The following is a 25,403-nucleotide window of genomic DNA, read 5'->3' as shown; positions in this document are numbered from 1 at the left end:
TAAGGAGACAAACTAATAAGTTGCCTTCTCAGATCATATATGTAGCCAGCAGGGTTGATTCTTTCCCATATGCATTTTTTCCTTTCTTTTTAAAATAACTACTAACTACAATTAATTCATTCTCCTACCATGTCTAATGACTATCCTTATGTGTGTCTCCTTGAGCACACATGGATTCCCTAGAATGGACACCTGCCTGTGAGTGGATTGCTGGGCCAAAGGCTGATGTGCATCGGCAACTTGACGAGCTGCAGCCAAATCATCCTCTGAAGTTTTAACCATTTCCATTCCCACCAACAGTGTATGGGTCATCCTTGCCCTGGGAATTGTCAGATTGGCATTGTCAGATTTTTAAAGGTTTGCCAATCTGATGGGTGAGCAATGATGTATTTGTTTTCCTCTTGTTACAACTGTTTTGACAAATGCAGAGAGCTGTGCCACTACCACATTCAATATACAGAACAGTTCCAGCACCCAGAACTCCCTTCAGCTGCTCTTTTGTAGTCAACTCTTCCCCCACCCTTAACCCCTGGAGACTAACGATCTGCTATCTTTCCCTATGGTTTGTCCTTTCTAGAATATCATATAAATGGAATTCTACAGCATTTGGCCTTTTGAGTCTGGATTCTTTCATTTAGCACAATACATTCATTTTAGTGTTCATCCATGTTGTTGCCTGTATCAGCACTTCCTTCTGTTTTATTGCTGAATGTAGTATCCATTGTATGAATGTACCACAGTTTATCCATCCACCAGTTGAAGGACATTTGAGTTATTTTCAGTTTTGTCTTTTTTGACTATGAATAAAGCTGCTATAAATCTTTGCAAACAAGTTTTTGTGTGAACATAAGTCTTCTTCTCTTGGGTAAGCACTTAAAAGTGGAATTGCTGGGTCACATGGTATGTGTATGTTTAACTTTATTTTAAAAACTGTTTGTGTAGCAAAGTCATGGCCCACAAATGTGTCTTAATCCCTGGAACATAGGACTATATTAGTTTACTTGCCAAAGGTGAATTAAATTTGCAGATGGAATTAAGGTTGCTAATCAACTCACTTCAAAATAGGGCGATTATCCTGGATTATCTAGGTGGGCCCAGTGCATCACAAAGGCCCTTAAAAGGGAAAGAGAAGCAGCAGAGTAGAAAAAGATGCAACAAGGGAAGCAGGGCCAGAGAGATGCAGAGTTTCTGGTTTTGAGGGTGGAGGAGGGGGGCCACAGCCTAAGGAATGTGGTTGTCTCTAGAAGCTTGAAAAGGCTAGGAAATGGATTAACCTTTAGAGTCCCCCAAAAAGAACCCAGCTCTGCCAACACCTTGATTATAGTCAAGGAAACCCGTGTCAGACTGTTAACCTACAGAACTGTAAAACAATAAATCTGAGTTGTTTTTAAGCCATGAAATTTGTGCTAATTGGTTACAGCAGCATAACAAACTCCACTTTAAAACTGTTTTCCAAAGAGGCTGAACCACTTTGTGTTCCCACCAGCAATGTAGGAGTGTTCCAGTTACTTTCCATCCTCATTAACACTTGGTATGGTCAACCTCTTTAATTCTAGTCATTCTAATAGGTACGTAGCAGTATGTCAATGTGGTTTTTATGTGCATTTTTCACATGATTAATGACATTGAGCATCTTTTCATGTGCTTATTTGCCATCTGTGTATCGTCTTTAGTGAAGTCTCCAAATCTGTGCCCATTTTAAACTTGGATTTTCTTATTGCTGAGTTTTGAGAGTTCTTTATAGTCCTGTCAGATATGTGATTGGCAAAAGTCTTCTTCCAGTCTGTGGCTTGCCTTCTCCATCCTCTCACCAGTGTCTTTGGAAGGTCTGTGTAATGTAACTCGAGAGGCTCCATGTGAACTTGTCTTCCTTGGGAAACAGAGTGAGGTTGGAGCACCTGAGTCCAATCAGACGTTGATCAGAGTTGGGCCCGGGTCTCACTTTTAGTAAACCCAGCCCTTCCGCTTTCCCCTGTTCCTGTTTGCTGTGCTCCTCTCCCTCTGGTTCTAAGTCTGGTAGATCTCTGTCTCCTCTGGTTTGGGAGCCCACAGAAAATTCAGCTATGCCCTTCAGACATCTCAGCGCAGTTCTCCAACCTCCTACCTTACATCGCTTCACAATATGGCACATTCCCTGAAGGTCAGACTAATAGTATGTTTGGCTTCGGCCACTTCCACCACTGCTGGAGGTTTCACTTTGCTTCGTGGAAGCTTTTGGCCTAGTTCCCCAGATTCCTGTGTTGTACCAAAACTTAGCACAGGTGCTGTGAGGAAGAGCAGTTTGTGTGTCTGAAAGCCCTCAGGTTTCCTCTGCCACGCCAGTCCTGCAGAATCACTACAAGTTTGGCTAGTTTCTCTTTTCCCTAGCCGAGACTCCGGCTGAGCAAGCCAGATCCTCGGCAAGCACCCTGAATCAGAAAACGCCTGCAGGAGAAAGAAAGATAAAAATCCTTGCTCACATAAAAGTGTTTTTCTTCTTTCTGGAATTTTAGTTGGTTGGTTCTGAAGCTCTCTGATGCTCTAAAAATATATCTATAATTTATCTGGCTGTGTCCAGTTTTGCAGCAAGTGTGCTTTCCTGTCTTAGTCTACTCTAAAACAGAAGTTCCCTTGTCATTAGTTTTTAACTCCATCAGTTATACATTGTCAATATTATTATTGTTTGGTAAAGTCATGCTTTCAATGATTTATTCAGATGTTTACCTTTTTTTATCCTGATGATCCATTTTTACATCTTAGCATTTCTTCTATCAATTTTTTGTTAAAGTACATTCATTTTACTTTTTATTTTTTTTCCTTGAGTAATATTAGCTCTGTGCTAACATCTGTGCCAATCTTCCTCTATTTTGATGTGTGTCACCACCGTGGCATGGCTGATGTGTGGTGTAGGTCCACGCCTAGGCTCTGAACCCATGAACCCAGGCCTTGGAAGCAGAGCGTGCTGAACTTAAACCTCTACACTGGGTGGCTGGTCCCCTTAAAGTACATTCATTAGAAGTTCCTTAATGAGCATTTGTTGGTGGTAATACTCTTAGTAAATGTTTGCATAAAAATATCTTTAATTCACCCCAGTTCTTGAGATATGGTTTGATTGGGTATACACTGAAAGTTATTTTCTCTCTGTACCTTGAAGATTTAATCCAACTCTCTCTTGCCTTCCATTGTTAAGAAATGTATCATAGGTCTAAATGTAAGTCTCTGTAAGTGTTCTCTTCCTCTGTGAGGCTTTGAATATCTTCTTTTGTATTTGGTGTTCTTTGGTTTCCCTGGATGGATCTGACTCTAGATTTTTTTGTTTTAATTGTGCTTGAGATGTGTTCAGCTGCCTGAATCTAGAATAGAAGTCTTTTATCAATTCTGGAAATTTCTTTTTGTGTGTGTGTGAGGAAAATCAGCCCTGAGCTCACATCCATGCTAATCTTCCTCTTTTTGCTGAGGAAGACTGACTCTGAGCTAACATCTATTGCCAATCCTTCTCCTTTTTTTGTTTCCCCCAAAGCCCCAGTAGATAGTTGTATTTCATAGTTGCACATCCTTCTAGTTGCTGTATGTGGGACGCTGCCTCAGCATGGCCAGAGAAGGGGTGCATTGGTGCGTGCCCAGGATCCAAACCTGGCCCATCAGCAGCAGAGCGCGTGCACCTGACCGCTAAGCCATGGGGCTGGCCCTGGAATCTTCTGTTATTATGTCTGAATATTCCTTTAAATCATATATATTTATATTATTTGTGAATAACTTCTGTTGGAATATGAATGTCCTTTTTCTTGTGTCTTAGAGGAGGAGAGTTCAATAGGGGAAGCTCACTCTGCCATGATGCTGATGTCACTCTCTTCTATATATTTATATGATTTAATTCAAATATATATACACATACTTATTTATACACATTCAATATATATTCATTAAATATATATTATTTAATTCAACATATTGTTCAATATAATGATTTATATTATTCAAAAAATGTACATATCTTATTTCTATATATGATCCTGTACTTGACCAAACTCAAAGCCAGGCTCCATTGAGCCCTCTTCTTGACTAGGTCTCAATCTTGGCCAATTATAACTATGGCCTCTCAGCACAAATCATTTCACCCCCTCACATGTTATAAGACTTAAACGCTGACACAGTTTCTAACAGCTCAAATCCACATCCTTAGGATGACCCCTGCCCCCTTAAAGTGCCTGCCAGAGAAAGCTCAAGGCAGCCAAAAGAATTGACTGTTTGTTCTGGCCAACACTCGATCATTGGCCCCTGACATCCTTTTCTTAGAGCATTTACCCAAAAGTGCTTACAACTGTGAATATTTCCTTTGTCCTTTTCAGTTCTATATGTGTCTCCAATAACCCAGGAGTGCATTTCTCAAGGTCCTGAGAGTCATTCCTTGAGCTGAGGACAGGGTGTCTGTCCCAGACTCTGTGAGAGGAGAGAAGCGAAACTTTGATCATTTCCAACCAGCAGACACAACTGGCCAGATCACACTGCACTGACCAACACTATAACTTTCCCCTCCCTGACTCGACTGAGCCCCTGCTCACCCCTCTGCCTGCTGCCTCATTCTCCCTTTCAAATGGCCAGTCACTTCTGTACAAATCAAATTGAGTTCAGTTCATCCTGTTCCCTCTTCCCTATTGCAGTGGTATATTACTGATTAAAATCTGTCCTGACCACTTTAACTAGAGTCTGGCTTTGTGTATACTCTATATTTAACACACATACAGATAATCTCATGCATATGCATATATATGCATATACCAACATAACCATGGGCCCTCCAGGACCAGTTCAACTGACTCCTTCTTATCAACAGAGTAGTTAAGAGTTTTCTTTCAGGAACTGAGACCCCTAGTCCAGCTAAGGCCAGTTGAGACCACCAACCCATCAACTAGGCCTGCGCAAATGCTCAATAAATGCCATTTTTTATATCAAGGAGCTAAAAGCTCCATCCTCAGATCATCATAACACTGCCAATTTCTGAACAAACATCAGATGAAGAGCCACAAAGCTTGACTTTGCTTGTGAAGATCATCAATTACCTCATTTCTCTTTACTTCCAATCATCTACCTCCACATGTCAGACCACCCTGCCCTTCATCCCATAAATTGTGCCCCAAGCCTTGCATCGGGGAGACAGATCTGAGACAGACACATGAGCCCTGTCTCCTTGTAGATAAATCTCACAAAATAAAGCTACAATTCTTTTCCCAAAAGTTGATGCCAGAATAATTGGCTTTTTTAATGTGCATTGGGAAAGAGAACCCCAATATTGTGCGGTAACATCAATACATACATATACACTTAATGGATGTTTTATCTTTTCTTTTTTTCTTTGCTGAGGATTCACCCTGAGCTAACATATGTGCCAGTCTACCTCTATTTTGCATGTGAGTTGCCACTACAGCCTGGCCACTGATGAGTGGTGTAGGTCTACTCCCAGGAACGGAGCGTGGGCTGCTGAAGTGGAGTTCTCTGAACTTAACCACTGGCCATGGGACCGGCCCATGTCTAATTGTTTTGAAGATGTTACTAGATATGCAATTGAAGTTTCACTATGATCTCTTGATTTCCTTGCTGCTCCTTTAGTCCCTCACTTCAGTGTATGTGTTTGTTGCTCCATTTTTCATGCTAGAGGAATTCTTCAAATATCAAGTGGTCCTTGGCTACCTGTTCATATTTCTGTGATGGGAAGAAAACAGCTGAGTAGGATCTCTGTGGGCCTGATGGGGCCTGTGAATGTCTGGACTCATGTTTCTTCAGGGATGTTGAGTGTTGAACTAGTAACAGGCAAACAGTGTTGGTGCCCATGCTAGTCTGTAACAACATATTTATTCCACACATTCCTACAATGACAGACATCATCTGAACACATGGAAATGCTGACAACAAACCCACACACACACTATTTGCAAATGACCATCAGCATTCAGACTGTAAACTACACCTGATAATGCACACTGATACTCAGAACATACACACAAACTCAGACACACATACAGACCACTCAGAGCCCACAGTGACTTGAATTCTCTAAACACACACAGACATCAACAAAACACACCTTCTGAGTAGTTTTAAGCCATGAAATTTGTGCTAGTTTGTTACAGCAGCATAACAAACTCCACTTTAAAACTGTTGTACAGGGGCCGGCCCCATGGCTTAGCGGTTAAGTGCGTCCGCTCTGCTACTGGCGAGCCGGGTTCGGATCTCAGGCCTGCACCGATGCACCGCTTCTCTGGCCATGCTGAGGCCACGTCCCACATACAGCAACTATAAAGATGTGCAACTATGACATACAACTATCTACTGGGGCTTTGGGGAAGAAAAAAAGTAGGAGGATTGGCATGGATGTTAGCTCAGGGTTGATCTTCCAAATAAATAAATAAATGAATGAATGAATGAATGAATGAATGAATGACTGTTTTCCAACCACTTTGTGTTCCCACCAGCAATGTAGGAGTGTTCCAGTTACTTTCCATCTTCATTAACACTTCTTATGGTCATCCTCTTTAATTCTAGTCATTCCAATAGGTACGTAGCGGTATGTCAATGTGGTTTTTATGTGCATTTTTCTCACGATTAATGACATTGAGCATCTTTTCATGTGTTTATTTGCCATCTGTTTATCTTCTTTAGTGAAGTGTCCAAATCTGTGCCCATTTTAAACTTGGATTTTCTTATTGCCGAGTTTTGAGAGTTATTTATTGTCCTGTCAGATATGTGATTTGCAAAGGTCTTCTCCCAGTCTGTGGCTTGCCTTCTCCATCCTCTCACCAGTGTCTTTGGAAGGTCTGTGTAACGTAACTCGAGAGGCTCCACATGACCTTATTGTCCTTCGATGAGAAACAGAGTGAGGTTGGATCACCTGAGTCCAATCAGACATTGATCAGAGTTGGGGCTGGGTCTCACTTTTAGTAAACCCAGCGCTTCTGCTTTCCCCGTTCCTGTTTGCTGTGCTCCTCTCCCCCGCACAAGGGTCTGGTTCTAAGTCTGGTAGATCTCTGTCTCTTCAGGCTTGGGAGCCCACAGAAAATTCAGCTACATCCTTCAGACATCTCAGCGCAGCTCTGCAGCCTCCTACCTTACATCGCTTCACAATATGGCACATTCCCTGAAGGTCAGACTAGCAGTATGTTGGACTTAGGCCACTTCCACCACTTCTGGACGTTTCACTTTGTTTTGTGGAAGATTTTGGCCTACTTCCTCAGATTCCTGTGCGGAACCAAAACTTAGCACATGTGCTGTGAGAAAGAGCAGTTGTGTGTTTGCAAGCCCTCAGGTTTCCTCTGCCACACCAGTCCTGCAGAATCACTACAAGTTTGGCTAGTTTCTCTTTTCCCTAGCCGAGGCTCTGACTGAGCAAGCCAGATCCTCGGCAACCAGCTAGAATCAGAAAACGCCTCCAGGGGAAAGAAAGATAAATATCCTTGCTCACATAAAAGACTTTTTCTTCTTTCTGGAATTTTAGTTGGTTGATTCTGAAGTTGTCTGATGCTCTAAAAATATATTTATAATTTATCTGCCTGTGTCCAGTTTTGCAGCAAGTGTGCTTTCCTGTCCTAGTCTCCTCTAAAACAGAAGTTCCCTTGTCATTAGTTTTTAACTCCATCTGTTATACATTGTCAATATTATTATTGTTTGGTAAAGTCATGCTTTCAATGATTTATTCAGATGTTACCCTTTTTTATCCTCACGATCCATTTTTACCTCTTAGCAGTTCTTCTATCAGTTTCTTTCTTCTTAAAGTATATTCTTTTTCACTTTTTAAGTTTTTTTCCTTGAGGAAGATTAGCCCTGAGCTAACATCTGTGCCAGTCTTCCTCTATTTTGTATGTGGGTCACCACCATGGCATGGCTGATGAGTGTTGTAGATCCACTCTTGGGATCCAAACCCACGAACCCAGGCCTTGGAAACGGAGCGTGCTGAACTTAAACCACTACACCAGGTGGCTGGCCCCCTTAAAGTATATTCTTTAGAAGATCCTTAATGAGCATTTGTTGGTGGTAATACCCTTAGTAAATGTTTGCATAAAAATATCTTTAAGTCACCCTAGTTCTTGAGGTATGGTTTGATTGGATATACACTGCAAGTTCTTTTCTCTCTGTACCTGGAAGATTTATTCCAACTCTCTTTTGCCTTCCATTGTTAAGAAATGTATCATAGGTCTAAATGTAAGTCTCTGTAAGTGTTCTGTTCCTCTGTGGAGCTTTGAATATCTTCTTTTGTATTTAGTGTTCTTTGGTTTCCCTGGATGGATCTGGCTCTAGATTTTCTTTTTTTTTTTTTTTTAGTTGTGCTTGAGATGTATTCAGCTGCCTGAATCTAGAGTAGGAGTCTTTTATCAATTCTGTAAATTACTGTTATTATGTCTGATTATTCCTTTAAATCATATATATATTTATTTTATTTAATTAAATATATATAAACATACTTATACATATTCATTATATATTCATTAAATATATATTTATATTATTTAACTCAATATATTATTCAGTCTAGTGATTTGTATTATTCAAAAAATATACATATATTATTTATATATGTAGATTCCTGTACTTACTGTTTGTACTGGGAGAAACACAGAAGAGATAGAAACAGACTGGATTAGACTTGTCTGAACTCCTATCACGTAGGACTTGAATCATTCAACAAATGAGCCATTAATGGCGGCTATACCACTGGGATCACTTCTCCTTCCTTACCATCGCCTCCCCTCTCTGCTCCCACTCTAGTTACAGGGCAAGTTACCTGTGGCTCCTGAGTGCTGCTCCTTGGCCTGGAAGGGCCTTCCTTCACGCCATCCACCCTGTGAGCTCACCTTACCCTTCAAGACTCGACTCCAGTGATGCCTCCTTGGGAAGCCCTCCCTGACGTTCTATCTCCCCAGACCTGCTCTAGGCCACCACCCTGCCTCCTGCCCACGTCCATCACTGCCTGGCACCTTGCTGGGCCCCCTTGTCTGGACTTCATGTCCAGCCCAGCCCCTCAGGAGCGGAGGAAATGCTTAGGCTCAGGGCAATGGAGCAGATTCCTGGACTGTGGTGACACTGCCCACCCCAGGAGAGGTCATTCTTTGGGCCTCTTCCAGCTTGGGCCCAATGCAGCTCAGGGGGAGCCAGGACACAGGGAGGCTGGCTCTGGGCTCAGCAGATCACAGGGTCGGCCTAGGGAAAAGGCACAGGGGGCCACACAGAGGGGCTCGGGGCAAAACTCCAAGTCGACAATACCCTTGCTAAGGGCAGCAGGGGCCAAAGGCAGCTGCGCAGGCCGCAGGACGTGCTGGCGAGCCTTTCATCTGCTCAGAGAGTCCCAGGGCTGGATAGAAGGAACTCAGGAGGCCCATCTGAGGTGGAGGCCACCTCGGGGGCATGCAAGCAGAAGCTGAGGGTCCCACAGCAAGTGGAATCTGAAGAGGTGACTCGCAAAGTCCTTGCGGCTCTAACGTCTCCGAGTTGGACGTCAGTCCCCTCAGTCACAGCCTCTAGCTGCCCCCTCACAAGGCTGTGCCTCTCAAACACCGCTCCCAAGGAGAGTGGAGGCTGAGGGTGAAGGCAACCTCCTACCTGTGAGAACCGTTGTGATCACAGCCTCCCGCAAGGGGCCAAGGATGATGAGAAAGGGACAGAGGGACTGACCCACATGACTTCCCCTCGGATGCTGAACATGCTTGTGATTCACCAGGCCAATCAGTATCTGTCCCCATCCTCCACTCCTCTCTCCCCAAAAGGACATGTCAGTGTTTACTATGACATCCACAGACACATCAAGGGCATCTGGGAAGAATCATGTGTACATCTGGAGAGAAGGGAACTGTGAAAACCAGTAATATCTGCATCCATGTGTGCAGATACTGACATCCACATACAGCTGTCACATTCCTCCAGCAGCCCTGGAATACTCTGCAATCACGCTGGCAGATTTTGGCACATGGTAGCCAAACCAACTTGTGGTGTCCCCAAGTGCCACCACTGCTGGGGCCTACCATGAGGGTGGGAGGAGGCAGGGTGCCATGCCCCATCTCACAAAAGTCTGGCTGGTGTCCAGGAGGTTCTCACAGCCTTCGACAATCATGCCCCCCATGACTATGTTTTCCTGGATGCTCTGTGTTTCATTTACTTCATTGTGCATTATCCTGTGGAGAGAGAAAATGTCAGAGACAGGCTGCCCCCACCTCTCAGCGAGAAGGTAATGCCAGGCCTCTGGCCAGACCTAGGAAGAAAGCCTAGGATTCTCAGGTGGATCTTGTGTTCACAAAGGGGGAGAGAGCATGCATATTGAATGCCCGCTCTGCCGGGCACTCTAGGGGCATGATCTCCCATCATCCTTTTGATAGCCCAAGGAGACAGGTGTTGGAAATGTAAATGGAGATTAATAGCTAGAAAGCAGGTCTGATTTAAAAGTGTGAACCACGTGGAACAGAGATGGCAAAACTGGGAGGACAGGAGTACTGGAAACAACCTTTCTTCATTACTCTGATCTCCACACCACTACTGGGCTTATCTCCATCCATAGAACTCCACCCACCCATCCTTCCGCAGGGCCTTTGCACTTAATGTCTCCACCCCTCCCCCAATGCACTTTATACAGTTGCTTCCTTAATGTTCGGGCCCTGGAATGACTTAGTTTTGGAGCACCTGGCAATCCAGCTGGCTCACGGAAAGACTGACTCCATTAGGCTCCAGCACATCTTGGGGGGAGCAAGACACACCTTGCCCCTTAATCTAGAAAGAAGGACAACTCTCTTATTTGTCCTGTTCTGACTGCCGCAACACCCCTCCTCCAGGAGGTGGCGCCATTTAACTGCTTTTTAAAAATAGCATTGGCGGTGGGGCCGGCCCCGTGGCTTAGCGGTTAAGTGTGCAAGCTCCGCTACCGGTGGCCCGGGTTCGGATCCCCGGTGCTCACCAACGCACCGCTTCTCCAGCCATGCTGGGGACGCGTCCCACATACAGCAACTAGAAGGATGTGCAACTATGACACACAACTATCTACTGGGGCTTTGGGGAAAAAAAGGAGGAGGATTGGCAATAGATGATAGCTCAGAGCCGGTCTTCTTCAGCAAAAGAAAAAAAGGAGGATTACCATGGATGTTAGCTCAGGGCTGATCTTCCTTACCAAAAAAAAAAAAAAAATAGCAGTGGTGGGAAAAGAAGCCTGTGAGTTACCAACTTTGCTAAGAGCCTTGGTGGGTTTTCAGGAGTCTTAGGAGGTTAGTAATCATGTGCGGAGGAGCTTCTGGAGAAATTACCCCACCTACTCCAAGAAAGGCACAAAACCTCTTATTTGTCTGCTGATGCCTCAAATTCTACAACCACGACCAGATCACCAAGAGGGCTGGTTCATGTGTGTAGTAGTAGACACTGTCCAGTTTAACCCTCCCAGCAATGAGAGATCACACTGGTCGAGCTGGATCTCTAATTAGTGAACTCAGCGTGATGAGCAAATTACTGGGCCCCTCTGACCCTCAGTTTGCTCACCTGTAGAAGGTCGGAGTGAGGATGGAAGAGAATGCATTTCACTTGCTGACCTCAGGCCCAGCACATGGCAGGCGCTTGAGTAAAGGGCCGTGATCGCTGTTGCTAGTATCACTGGTTGCAAAGGTGTTATTATAAAACTATTATTATCCGTTGTTTTCTGGTTATCAGACTGGGGCATGGAGATGGGGTCTCTTCCTTAGGAGCCTCAGTCTGTCTCTCCCAGCAATGCTCTTCTCAGCAGCCCAGGCCCTAGCCCTCTTCTGGAAGGGACGGGGCACAGGGAGGCACCTTTCAAGGATATGCTAGTTCCCTGGATAGGGATTCATATTTGGAGGTGAGCAAAAGTAAGCAGAACCATTTCTTTTGACGACGGTGGGGATTTTGCTGAGGAGGGCTGTATTTGCTACAAACAAGGGGGCGATCCCAGAGTAGCAACACTAGTTTCACTGTTAGACAAGTGCCAGCTGCAGCTGCTCAGGACTCCTGCCAGCCCCAACTGGAGTTTGTGCTGAAAGCCACACCATCCAGGCAGCTGGGGAGGAGTTCCCAAGGCCACAGGCTCCCGGGGGAACTGGAAGTGACGACCTGGGTTACAGTGAGCCCAACAGATGAGATTCAGGAGAAAAAGCGGGACAAAGGCCAGAGGTAGGAGAGACCCAGCCCCAGGCGAGGAGTGTTTCTGAGCACAGCCAGAGAGGGTTGGTTATCTGATGGCTTCATGCCTGGCTGGGAGCTTTCCTCAGTCCCCCAAGGGGAGAGAGGAGCATGAAAGAGCTGCTGTCAGGGCGATGGGAAAACTCACTTCTGTGCCATTAAGGTTGTGTTCAGGCCAGATGCAGGTGATCAGGTGGAACAAAGGATGAGTAGGCTTTGGGAAAGGGGATCAGAATCTTAGGATAAATGCCTTGGCACCCATATGCCTTCCTCGCAACTGCCCGCACCGGGACAGGGCATCCCACAGGGATGAGGAGCCTCGCTGGAGCCCCAAGTCTTCTCCTTGGGGAAGTGTGCAGGATTTGGCTCCTTGGGGTATGAGAGGACTGGGGTCCCCACCCCACAATGGTTTCTGTTAGTCTGCAATCACGCTCTGATTACATCTGCTCCCTGAATGAACCTCCACTCCGGGGCCTGTGCTCTGCCCTAGTCCAGCCTGGTCCTCCCACTGCCAGGCTGGGAGACATGGCCCTACTGGCTGCCTTTTGCTGGACACGGGAAGACATTTAGGGCACTGAGTGGTTGGCAGGGCTGGGGACTGTACTCCACATGCTGCAGAACCACATTCCCTTGCAGCTTCTGGCAGCCCATCACTGCGTATGAGGCTGCTCATCATCTCTTGGCCTCCATAAGGTGCAGACCCCAGGGCTCAGCTCTTGGTATGCAACTCGTTCCTGCCTAAACTCACTCCCGTGGTGATCGCACCACTCATGTGACTTTAAATACCACCTCTGACCTGATGGCTCCTGAATGGCTCGCTCCCTTACACTCCAGACCCAAACGCCCTCCTCCCTTCTTGTCCTCTCCACCACTGTTGTTCATCTCAAGTTCAACACGCCCCCAGTAAAGCTCCAATGAAGCAAGAAAGACTTCCCCTCCACACCTGCCCCTCCTGCACCTTTCCCCATCTTGGTTAGCAGCAACTCCAACCTTCTGCTTGCTCAACCAAAAACTCTCGATTCACTCTTGACTCCCATCTTCTCTCTCCCCACATCTAATGCATCAGAAAATCCTGTTGTTTCCATCTTCAAAAAACACCCAGAATCTGAACCTCCTGCTCACCTTCATACCACCACCTGGTGTAGGCCACCGTCAACTGCTGCCTGTGCTGTTGTAGGCGCCTCCTCCCTGATCCCTCTGCTTCTGCCCAGGCAGAGGAAGTTTCCCCTTGGGCTTTGGGGACTGAAAGAGGGGCAGCAGAGGGGCCTTGACCAGAGGGCTGGGGCCTCTGACACTGGACAAGTCATGGGCTTGTCCACCCATGACACTGCCTGCTGTTGACTGCAGCCTTTGGCACTTGAAGGCCTATCACCCGGGACCCCCTCTGGGGCTCCTATACCACAGGTTGTGACACACTGGCACTGGAGAACAGAGGAAGTTGGCAGAGTGCCTGTGAGTCCCTTGGCGGATCCCCACCCTGGCAGGCGGGCCCACGTGAGTGCTCATGGCCCTTCCTCGAACCCCATCTGTGCCAGGGGCAGCACACCACCCACACAATCCCACCAACTGCCCCCTGGGCTTGAGCTGTGAACTCCTCAGATTGCTCCGTGTCCCTGCTTCCAGGTGGGACAGGCTGGGGGTCCCCCAACACCCACCCCTTGGGATCCTAACCTGAACATGACATTTTACCATCTGGGGCTCAGCAAACTCCCGCTGGGGAGCATCCTCAGCCCTGGCCTGTCCACCGGGGGGGGGCACCTGGGAGCTGAGTTCACCCAGACAGCACCCCCAGTTTAGCCCTGGCGTTCTCCAAGCTGTTGGCTCGATGTGCTCGTGAAAAGTGGGCCAGGATCTCGTGCAGTGTCAGAATGTGCCTGGGAATCTGCAGCAGGGAGAGGCAGGGGGACAGGGACAGAGGCAAGGATGGGGAAGGACAGAGGGACAGGGAGACAAAGGCAAGGAGAGAGACAGTGATGAAACAAGTGAGAGATATAGCAACAATGGAGAGAGGGAGAGAGAGACACCAAGTGGACGGAGAATGGTACTCGCAGCTCCCAGCACTCCCATGAGCAGGGCTGAGGACGGACACCCACAGCACTTCTGATCTCAGACTCTAACGTGGAGGCTCTTCCAGGGTCTTGTCTGGGCCTGGAGCCCAGAGCTTGAGGCTCTAAGCTGGCAAGCAGAAGGGCCTGGAGGTGGGCTCAGGACCAGGAGCTCCCCCTCGCCTTCCCACACTGCCTGCTCTGTGGAGCTGGACAGGCCTGCCATCCGCTGGGTCAGGGGCTGGCTCTAACTCCATTCTCCAGGCAGCCCAGACCTAGGGCCTGTTAGGGCCTGGGGCCTCCTGGCCATGGCCCCCTGGTGCCCCCAGTTGTGGCTTCCTCCCAGCTGGGGCCATCACTGCCATGGCCCCCCAGTAGGCTCCCCAGCCATGCGCCCTCAAGGACAGGGCTAGGTGCCAGCTGGAGCATGGGGTCAGTGAGGAAGGTCTCCAGAACTATCTCCTTGCAGTCGGTTTGGCCTCATAGTGCTTCAGCAGCTTGTCAAAGTCACTGTTCTGCTTGCAGTGGGCCAGGATCTGCAGGCTGTACTGGTGGCTGGAGACCAACTCCTGATAGAAATTGACCATGGGCAGCAGGATGGCCAACAGGTCTGCTCGGTGGGATGCCCCACAAGCCCTTGGTCACCCAGCCCCACCCACGGAGGTCATGGCCAGGCTCAGACCTCCCACCCAGAGACACCCTTGCCTTTGGGGATGACTCTGGCACCACTGCCCTATCCAGGGCCAGATAGGTGGCCCCAGGCATCAGGACAACAGAGTCACAGATCTTTATAGAGATGGGGCCCCGACTAGTCTGACTCCTGTGTTTTGAAAGGTTGGAGAGGGCTGTTGTGGGTGCTGTGGTGTGCCTCGCCGCCTGAAGGGTCTGAAGGGCCACCCAGCTCTGGAGCTTTGGGCGGGTTGGCTGAGGCCTCTGTGGTAAGTGAATTGCAGCTCCACATCCCCCTTGGCCCTTTCCCCCCCATGAGGCCTCCCTCCCAGAGTGCCCCGCCAGTGACAGAAGTGACCCATCCGAGGTCATAAGGTGAGTCAGCAGCTGGCTTGGAACCAGGTCTCCTGAGTCCCCCATTCCAGTGCTTCCCCCACATGACATGCCCTCCCGAGTCTCGTCCCCTCAGCTGCCTGTCCACTTATCCACGTGTCCCTGTCCTTCCATGCCTCCCAAGGTTCAGCAACTTGGGTCTGCTGCTGGCCTGCTCTGTCCCAACCTCTTGGAAACACAGTCCCCTGCCTTCCAGCCCCCGAAAGCCCAGCCAATCTCCCCAAACCTGACCTTCAGTACTTGATTGGCAGGGATGGGTCCACTGAAACCTCTGCTTATAAACTCCATTGAAAAAGAGAAACATGCCTCCTTTGCGATAAACTCTAAGTGGGAGCTTACACAGGGCATTCCACTACCCAAGGGACGGCACCTTCAACCACGTAACTACAGGAAGTGCAGACCTCGTCTTTCTAGGGCCGCTTCCCATTGTGACCTTGGGGAAAAGTGGGGCTCTCTGACTTAGGGAAAGTGAACAACAAAATGTCACACTCAGTGTGGGAGAGGCGCAATGCAGGGGTCCTGCTGTGCAGCCCTCGGGGCCGTCAGGGCGGTTCACCCCGCTCGGAGAGCAGTGATGCAGGGTGGACGGAGTGGGAGCCTTGACCGTGCTTCTACCTTTTGTTTCAGTCATTCTACTTTTGGAAACCTGTCCCAAGGAGATGCTCTCTCATATGAACATTTCAGATGCAGAGATGAATGTTTCTAGTAACAAAAATTTGCAACAACTTTAAGAGCCAAGGATGGGAGATGGCTGCATGGATGATGGCATGCTCACAGGTACTGGGGCATCATACAGCCATCAAAAAGCGTACTTTCAGCATGAGAAAACAATTGTGCTACAATATTAAGTAAAAAAAAAAAACACATTACGATTCAAATTCAATATTCATATGTGTGACATTATGTAAATAAAATGGGGAAAAATCCCAAGATCTGTGCATAGAAAAAATCTGAAGAAAACACAACAAAGTGTTTACAGTGGTTATCTTTGAGAAACAGAACTATGGTTGATACAGCTTTTAACATTTTCTGCTTCTCTAGATTGTCAGATTTTCTCAAATGGGTTCATATATATTATTTTTAAAAGGGAAATGTAGATAAGAAACTAAAAATATATCTCTTCCTCCTAGAAAAACAGCTTTTGCCAATTTGTCTTTCCTCTTCTGCTCCCTCTGAGGGATTCTGTGTTTTTAAGGGGCCGCTGTTACACTCAGGGAGGATGGAAGTGCCGCCAGCCTGGAGGAGTGGGCCCTGGAGAGGGACTTCTCGGGTGGAGGCCGGAGCAGGAGGCCTGGGGACCTCTGCCAGGGCTGCCTGCTCATCCAGGCCCCAGTGGGCCAGCAGGAGACGCAGGCCTTCAGCCCTTGGTAGAGATCTGGTGCAAACACACGATGGCCTCACTGACAGAGGAGGCACAGGGTAAGCTCTGGCCACGGAGTTCCTGCCCCTCCAAGGGGCCCTCGCCCCCAAGTCCAGCAGAGCTGAGGGGACCAGGGAGAGGGCAGGGGCTGCCACCACCGGTGGGACTCTAGCAGCAAACACCTTTCTCAAGTGACACCTTATGTGAAAACCCCATCAGCGGGATGGACTATGTAACTTGTGAAGCCCAGTGCAGAGAAAATATGCAGGACCCCTTCTTTAAAAAATGACAAAATTTCAAGATGGTGACAGCAGACCACTAAACCAAACACAGACTTTTGTAAACATGGGTCACACGCCCCAGAAGCTGGCAGAGGATGGCAGCTGCTCTTGTTGCCAAGCCCTCCTGGCACCCTCAGTGCACACCTGCTGGGGTGACCCTAAGGGATCTTAGAGGAACTCAGGGCTCTGGAGAATTCAGAGGAAATGCCACTGATGATGTGAAAAGAGCTAGGGCTTGAGACCCACGCAGAGCAGGCTCAACTCCGCCTTATGCTGCTTCTCAGCTGTGTGACCTCCAGCAATATGCCTACTACCTCTGAACCTCAGGTCTTTCCCGTAAAATATGAAGGTGAAATGAGGTCACCCCTGTATGTAATGGGAAAATTTGAGGGCTTGGTGCAGAGAAGGTGCTTAGTAAATGCTAGCTCTCCACCACCCCCTTTTGGGGGAAAACTTAGAAAAGCAAAAACACCCAGATTCTCCCAAGCACCTGCCCTGTCACCACCTAAAGAGCCGTGGGGAACATGCCTCCTCACTGGCAGCTTAGCACCAGGCTGGGTAATGGGTCTCTGAGCACCCTCCAGCCACATTGCTGTGGCTCCCCTCCCAGCACCCTTTTCCCCGCCCATGCTACCCGGTCAGCCAGCTCCAGAACACAGCCCGAGTCTCCTCTCCTAGGATGAGCTGTAAGGATGCCAGAGAGACTTTTGCTACTTCCTGCAGCCCCCTCCCCTCCCAACTGTTCCTCCTCTGCCCCTGCTCAACACCCTCAGCTCCTACCACCCTGGAGACCTGGGAACCTCCCCAATGTGTCTGGGATTTGAGCTGAACGACAGAATGGAAGCCAAAGGGACTCTGTCATACACCCCATTTGTGGACAGGCAAACAGGCTCAGAGAGAAAGAGTGAAACCCCTGGGAGTCAGGGCAGCCCCAGCCTAGAAGCCTGTCCCCCTCTTCCTGCAGTGGTCTCTGTCTTTCTCTGCCACATCAGATGCCCCTCCCTGGTCCATTTCTCCATGTGTGTTCTCTGCTCCATCTCTCTGTGATGACCCAGCACTTTGGCTGTTGGAGGCCTCTGGTGTTGTCCTCCTTGGGGAGCTGTCACAGGGGACTGTGCCCTCTCCCAGCAGTTTGTGCACTGAGGGCAAACCCCCACCCTGGGGTCTCACTGAGTACAATAAGAGCAGGGGGTGGAAGGTGCTGAGTGGGTGCAGAGACAACCCTGAGCTGTGTGGCAGACGTCCAAAGATAGTAGCTCAGGAAATCACAAACATGCCACAGAGCCAACTCGCCTCCCTTTTCAGGGCATGTGGCTTTGTCCCCTCAAGACCACTTGCTGAACTGCAGGATGAATGGGCTCTAACCATTGAGCCTATGGAGCACTTTGAGAGCAAAATGGGACAGTTACCCAATCTCCACTTTCGGGTTGCTAAAACTACCCCGGCCTGTGCTTGAAGAGCTGCTGAAAATATCTAATGGAGAAATATTCAGGGCTGATGCAGGCTTTTCTGTTTTTTCAATTCTCTGAGAACCTTGGCACATGAAATAATGGCTGTTCTTGGATCTGAACTCTAAAGAGCTAAGGGACTCACACACACACGCTTGTGGAGAGCTCAGAGACTCGTGGATGCCCAGTCAGCACCCTCACTGCCCTCATGTCAGCACCCCCATCCCAGTCTGCTCTCTTGGCCAGTTCTGGGATTTGCACGCGGTATTCTTTTCTCTTTAGGATGGCAGGGTGTCTGTGTGTGTGTGTGTAAATGTAGTCTGTATGTTAAACTGATGGCGCTCTTCTCAGAGACATCTACAGGACACCTACTCCCCAGGGACCAGAGCAAAAACCAGATGCAGTCAGGTCAGGCTCTCTGCTCCCTGCAAAAGCAACACTGGCAGTCTGGGAGCCTAATTTAAGGATCGGGCCGGGTGGGCAAAGCTCTGGAAAGCTGTGAGCCTGGGGACCCTGCAGAAGCCTTGGGACACGGCCCACCCCTGCTACGAGCCAGTGTCAGGTTGGCGGCAGGAGCGCCAGCCCCACTGACCTCGCAGAGGCTGCCTTTCCTTTATCCTGCAGGTGCCTTCTGGGGATGCATTTGCTTTGGATCTGGGTTGGCTTGGCTAACATCCAAGCCTGCTCAGTTGACCTTTGTCAACGATGGCCATGGAGAGTTGGGACTTTGGCTTATACCTCAACTCTCCGGCTACAGTCTAGCTCTGGCTGCCCAACCTGGCCCAATGCCTGGCATCTCAGCTGAGCCCTGCCCACTTGCCACCCCACAGTCTGGCCTTCTTGGCCCATCACAGTCGAACCCTCGTTTGCCACACCCCTTAGGTGCACTGCTCATTGGCTCCTGCCCCACCCCACTCCCCTCTCTAGAGACAGTGTCTTTAATCCAGAATTCATTTAGTCAGTGCAGTCATTGACGGAGGAATTAGTCCATGGTTTTCTCTCTTTTGTTAGCAGTCAAGGTTTTGCTAAAGATCTCTGTACTTCTTTCTTTTTAAACAGCTGCCACACAACTCAGTTCTCTCTCCTTCATTCTTGATTCCCTCTGACCTGTTCCAAGCCTAAGAGATGCCCATTTCTGTCTCCCTTTGTGCCAATCCTGTCAGCATGTCCTGATGGAGTCTCTGTGGTGGGCACCATGCTGGGCACGGGTGAGACACAGCCAGAGGTGGATAAGTCAGATCCCTTCCCTGGAGGAGCTTCTAGCCTAAGAAGCGGGTCAGATACCCACAGAGGTAACTTATACTCCAACAAGGTGAGGCCAGACCAGAGGTACACACCTCCTGCAGTGGGAGGGTCTCACCATGGAAGCCACAAGCGCTACCCAGAGGTTTAGCAGGACAAAAAAGGAGCCCAATTGGGCTGGCCTTGTGGTGTAGTGGTCAAGTGCACACGCTCTGCTGCTGGCGGCCTGGGGTTCTCATCCCGGGCCTGCACCCATGCACCGCTCGTCAGGCTATGCTGTGGTGGCATCTCATATAAAAGTGGAGGAAAATGGGCACAGATGTTAGCCCAGGGCCAGTCTTCCTCAGCATCAAGAGGAGGATTGGCGTGGATATTTGTTGAAGGCTGATCTTTCTCACACACACAAAAAGGAGCCCAGCAGGTGTGTTATAGAATGGAAGGAATTGGAGCAGAGGGGATGGTGTGAACAAAGATGCAGAGTACGACAGGGTGTTGAGTGCAGGGCAGCAGGGGTGGGGGTGGCAGGAGGAACATGGGAAACAGGACTCAAGGCACAGAGTGGGCCCTGCAGAGGGGCTGACTGGGGAGGGGTCAAGGCAGCCCTCTCCATGACAAAGTTGGTTTGCAAACCTGATTCCTCAGCTACAGTTTTACCTTAAACCCTGAATTAAGATCTCTGCAGTTTCTTGCAGAGTCAGGCTTCCAGGATTCTGAGTGCTTCCAAGCCAGGAAAATACCACGACCATCTCTAAACTCCTACCCTGCCTTCTAGGGTTGCTTGAGCAGTCCCAACTTACTTCCAATCATAAATGGGAGAAAAATAGCTATTAAAACAATGAAATGGTGCCAAACTGAAGATTCTAGAGGAGGGGAGGATTCTTCTCAGAGGAGGATGCTCCCTTTGTTTTAGATGGTCCTTGGAGCTTTCTGGTTACAAAAGATGAGGTCCAAGAGGCCTGTTAGGTGGGAGAGAAGAGACTGAGCAAAGCTGGATAGTTTTGCTTAAATTTTGTGCAGACTTTTGTTTATGTGTCATCTCCCATTACCTCTAGGAAGAGATGGCTATGGGTGGAGGCTCCAGGGCTGGAGAATATAGAGGGAGTAGAGACAGGGCCGATGTCCTCGAAGTGTGACCTGTGAACAGCCCGCTTAGAAGGGCCTAATACCTGGTTTAAAGCTTCGCTGTTGCTGCCCTGAAATTCTTAAGAGCACTGCACTTTCATTTTGCACTGGGCCCAGCAAAGTATTTAGCTGGTTCTGAAAAAAGGTATAGAGAATCGTATATTGTTAAATGATTAACCACCAGCTCTCTCAAATAAAAACTCTGACTGGTAGCACCGGCCGATTTCCATGGTGTAAACATTCCTACCTTGGCCCATTTTAAGCTACCGAAGGGTGAATAACAAGCTTGCAAGATTCTTGAAAATTTCACAAGTGACTTGCAAGTTGGTATGAGCCAGCTCCAGCACATCACTGGACGGGGACGAGGGTCTTGGCAGATAGAGGGATTATGAACACCCCCACCACCAACAAAATGGCAGTTGGGAGCGTGTGGAGAGAGGCCAGTGTGAGGAGAGGAGGTCAGCAAGAAATCCTTGTAGCAGGAAAGGCTGAGTGATAGGAGGGCAGGTATGTCTTCTATTCACATTTAAGCTGTTTTCTGTTTCAGTACTGGAAAACCCCTTGACTGTATCTAAACCATTCAGAAAGTCTGGTCCATACTTGGCTGGTGTCAGGGGCTTGGGGACTGAAGGAGGAGCCAGTTGGGTGTCATTAGGGCTTTCCTGGATACTCTGGTTCTCCTCCTGGTACAAGGCAGGACTGTACAGCCCAGGCCCCTGAAGTCTGGGTGTGGTCATGTGACTCACTTTGTCCAGTGAAACATGAGCAGAGCTGTCAGGCATGATTTGTCATGATCCTTCCCCTGCCATGGGACTGGTGAATTTCCTGATGGTGGAGCCCCATCAGACTGAGTCCCTGTCTCTGAGTGAGAATGTTGTGGAGCAGAACACACAATGGACACACAATGTGAGAGAGAAAGCAATCTTTGTTGTTTATGCCACTGAGATTCGGAGGCTGTTTGTAATTGCAGCAGAATCTAGCTCCACCTGATGGGCACGTGGAGTGACCACACGGGGGCAAGGAGCAGTCAAGACTGAGTGAAGACAGCCACTGTGAGAAGTGATATTAGAAGTCAGGAGAGCAGAATTGGAAACCAGACATGGCTAGGAAAATGGAAGACCCTGAAAATCCTCAGGAATATGTGGGATGGGGTTTGAGGAAGTTTTCTGGCTATCAGGTGGACCATGAGAGCTTGAGGCCATCCAGGTGACACAGTGGTTCCTGAACATGCACCTTTTAGATGGCCCATCTCCCCAGCAAGGAAGGAATCAGTTGTGGGGCAGGTACAGGTCAAGGATCTACAGCCAGGAGACCCAAGGTTAAGCCTGGATTCCAGCGCTGGAAGTGACCTTGGAGTGACCTTGGATAAGTCACTTCCTCTTCTGTGGACATCAGAATTCTCAGATCCCTCCCAGCTCTGACGTTCTAAGACACTCTGTCTTTGTCATGGGCGTCACTCATCACTTACTTGTCTCCTTGGCACCTCCTGCCTACCTGATGGCCTACTTCCTGGGAAATGTGCTCTGTTTCACCTTCCTGGAGCCCCTCCAGAGCACACAGCTGCCCTCTGCCCTGCAGGATGTGTATGTGTGTGTGTGTGTGTGTGTGTGTGTGTGTGTGTTAGAGAGAGAGAGAGAGAAAGAGAGAGACTATAGCCAGAAAGCTTTACCAAGCTGATCTTTTAAAGTCTTGTTTAAAGAAATCGTTTGCCCTGGAGAGTAATGTACTCAGTTGGAAACGTTGTTCCAAATTCCCACCAAAAAGGCCTCTGCTGCCACACTGACACACACACACACACACACACACACACACACACACATACACACACACACATACACTTTCACTCAAAACTGACCAGTTTGGTGCTCTCCAGCACCAGAGAGGGCCCTGCCCTTTGCACCCACCCCTTCTCTGGCCTATCAACCCCCGAAACCTTTCAAGGTCATATGCGACATGAACCCTCACCCTCTTTGGCCATAAAGTGACTCATTTTCTACCTGGGTTCACACCGAAAGCTCTATTATGGTGCCAGTCACACTTTACCACAATCAGACCTTAAGTGTAGAAACTTCCATCTCTTACTGCCTACCACAGAGCCTGATGTCCATTCATTCATCAAGCCCCTACAGAGTACCTACTATGTGCGAGGCAGAAGGGACACAGTGATAAAGGACACTCCTGCCTTCAAGGAGGTCCCACCAGGCTGGATGGGGGACAGACACCCAAGGACCTGGCTCTGACGTGGCATGCTGAGGGTGGGAAAGCCGAGGGAGCAGGGGGCGTGGAGCACATTCTGTGATGAGAGTCCCCAGGAGGAGGCATTCGAGCTTGGTAGGATTCCACCAGGCAAGAAAGCGTGGGGGTGGCAGGAGCACTCCAAACAGAAGCCCCAGCATGTGCCAAGGCCAAGAGGTGCACAGCTCATGACCAGGGACACTGGCTGGAGCCCAAAGTGATGGGGAAACAGGAGCCTGGGGCAGAGGATGAGGCTGTGGTCAGCTGATCTTAGGCAGTTAGTGAACGAGTGATTGAGTGAATGAATGACACCCTTGATCATGAAGCCACTAATCTGGTGCTGGTCCCTAGACCTATTCCCTGGTCCCTAACAAGGACTCAACTTGGCTTCAGGGATATGTGTAGGGCTAGGATAGATCTCAGAATGAACCAGATGGTTTAGACATGGGACAAGCCCTCATCCCAGGAGCCATGTGAGAAGAGGCTACAAGTGGCAAGACTGGCAAGTAGACACTCAGACCTGGGTTCTAGTCCTGGCTCTGCAACCACCCAGCTGTGTGAGCTTGGGCAGGTGACTTGAGTTCTCTGAACCTGCTTCATCTTTTGATCCTATGAAGATGGCTATGGGGACTGACTAAGGAAGCTTGTCTGACAGTGCCTGGTGCAGGGTAGAGGAGGTGTGTGGAATCTTAAACTTTTGTTCAAGCTCAAGTTCCAAGCTGATGTGACCATTAGTTCAGAGCTTGGCAGCGGTACCATAAGGTGGAATTGGAAACTTTGGATCTTTGAACATTCCAGGCAGAGCTGGCTTCAAGGGCGTGTGATGGGGTCCTATGCTCGGAAGACCCCATGCTTGGGGCTTCAAGTTCTGCAGTTGCCACTCTGAAGTTCTTAATCATTTCTCTTTGAATTTGTTTTCACGAGTAACATCTGATGGAACAATGGAGCACACTCCAGGGGCGTGGAGCCTCAGCCCTCATGTGTTACTGCCTCCTGCTGCCTCCCTGGGATGGTTTCTCAGCTGCTTGCTCCCCAAACGCCGGCACCCCAGAACCCATGACCTCGTCTACCCTCTGTCTGGGAGGAAATGGGTTCAGTCAGCCAGGAAGACACACCTCCCACTGTGAGTCACCCTCCACCCTCTGCAGGGGCCTCGGGGTAGGTGCAGAAAGGGTGAGTGCAGTGCACACCCGATGGTGTCTCAGGGCAGAGTGAGAAGACAGTGTCTGGCACTAGGTGGGTGACTCAGCACGGGCATCTTGCCCACCCCTCATCTAGGTACCAAGTGTATCATGGCACAGAGGTTAGATGAGGTTGGAGGTTGAAATTGGGGGGTCGCCTGTCTGCCATGGGTGGGTTGGTGGGCTGTGAGAAGGGGAGGTCGACTTCCCCGACTCCACCCAGGGCCTTGCATTTTTCCCTTGCATCAGGCCCTACAAATCATGCAGCCGACCCTCGTTAGAATCTATGTTTCCATTTTCCCATCCTCAGCTCAGAGTCCACGGTCCTCGTGTGATGTGGCCAAATGGCTCTGAGCATCTGGTGAGCATGGTGAGATGAGGGGGGAGAGGCAATCAGATCATTCGGTGCTGGGGTAGACAGCTGGTGAGGGGCGTCTAAGGGACAGAGAGCCAGCGCCTCCCAAGCTTTAATGTAAATGGCAATCGACTGGGATGTTGTGAAAGTGCAGATTCTGATTCTGGAGGTCTGGGCAGGGCCTGAGATTCTGCATTTCCAACATGCTCTTGCTTCATGGACCACAGTTTGAGTAGTGAATTTCTACAAGGCTTAACCTAGGAGCAGCGTGGCCTCCAGACTCATGTGCAGTAAGCCCCTGTAGGAGCTCTTACAACAGGCAGAAGGAACGAATGCTTGGAACTGAGCTAGGATCCCACACTATGACGACCTACCCGGGACTCTGTGTCCCTGGACTCCAGCTGATAATGTGGGAATGCTTAGTCAATGTGGTCATCAGAAAAGTAACTAAAAACTCGCCCATAAATAACCTCACTCAATCCTCACAACCTGGCCAGGCAAGTATAAAAAGGCTGTTGTATAGATGAAGGAATGGAGGCACAGAGGATGGGGGGATGTACTCCAGGTTACAACTGTCAAGTGGCAGAGGTAGGATCTGAACTCAGATCTAACTAAAGCCCTTCCCACTCTGCCAGCATCACTAAATTTAAGTTTCGAGGCTGGCATAGCTGTGACTGGAAGCTGCTCCCCCTGCCCGTCATGTGCCCCCTGGTCCTGCAGGAGCCTGGAGTGTGAGGTGTTGGCCTGTGCCCTGTGTCCCCTGGCCAGCCTCCTCTGCACCCCTAGCCAGCAGTCACCTCTGCCTTCAGCCGCTCGATATTGATCTCCCCATCCTCGATCTGCTGCCGTAGCTGCTTGGCCACTGTCTTCTCGCCTCCACGATCTGCAGCAGGTGCAGGTACTCCTGCATCAGCGCTTCATGCTCCCTGGCCAGGGT

This window comes from Diceros bicornis, chromosome 34 (genome assembly GCF_020826845.1).
Source record: "Diceros bicornis minor isolate mBicDic1 chromosome 34, mDicBic1.mat.cur, whole genome shotgun sequence".
Lineage (NCBI taxonomy): Eukaryota > Metazoa > Chordata > Mammalia > Perissodactyla > Rhinocerotidae > Diceros > Diceros bicornis.
Note: the sequence above shows the minus strand (reverse complement) of the source record.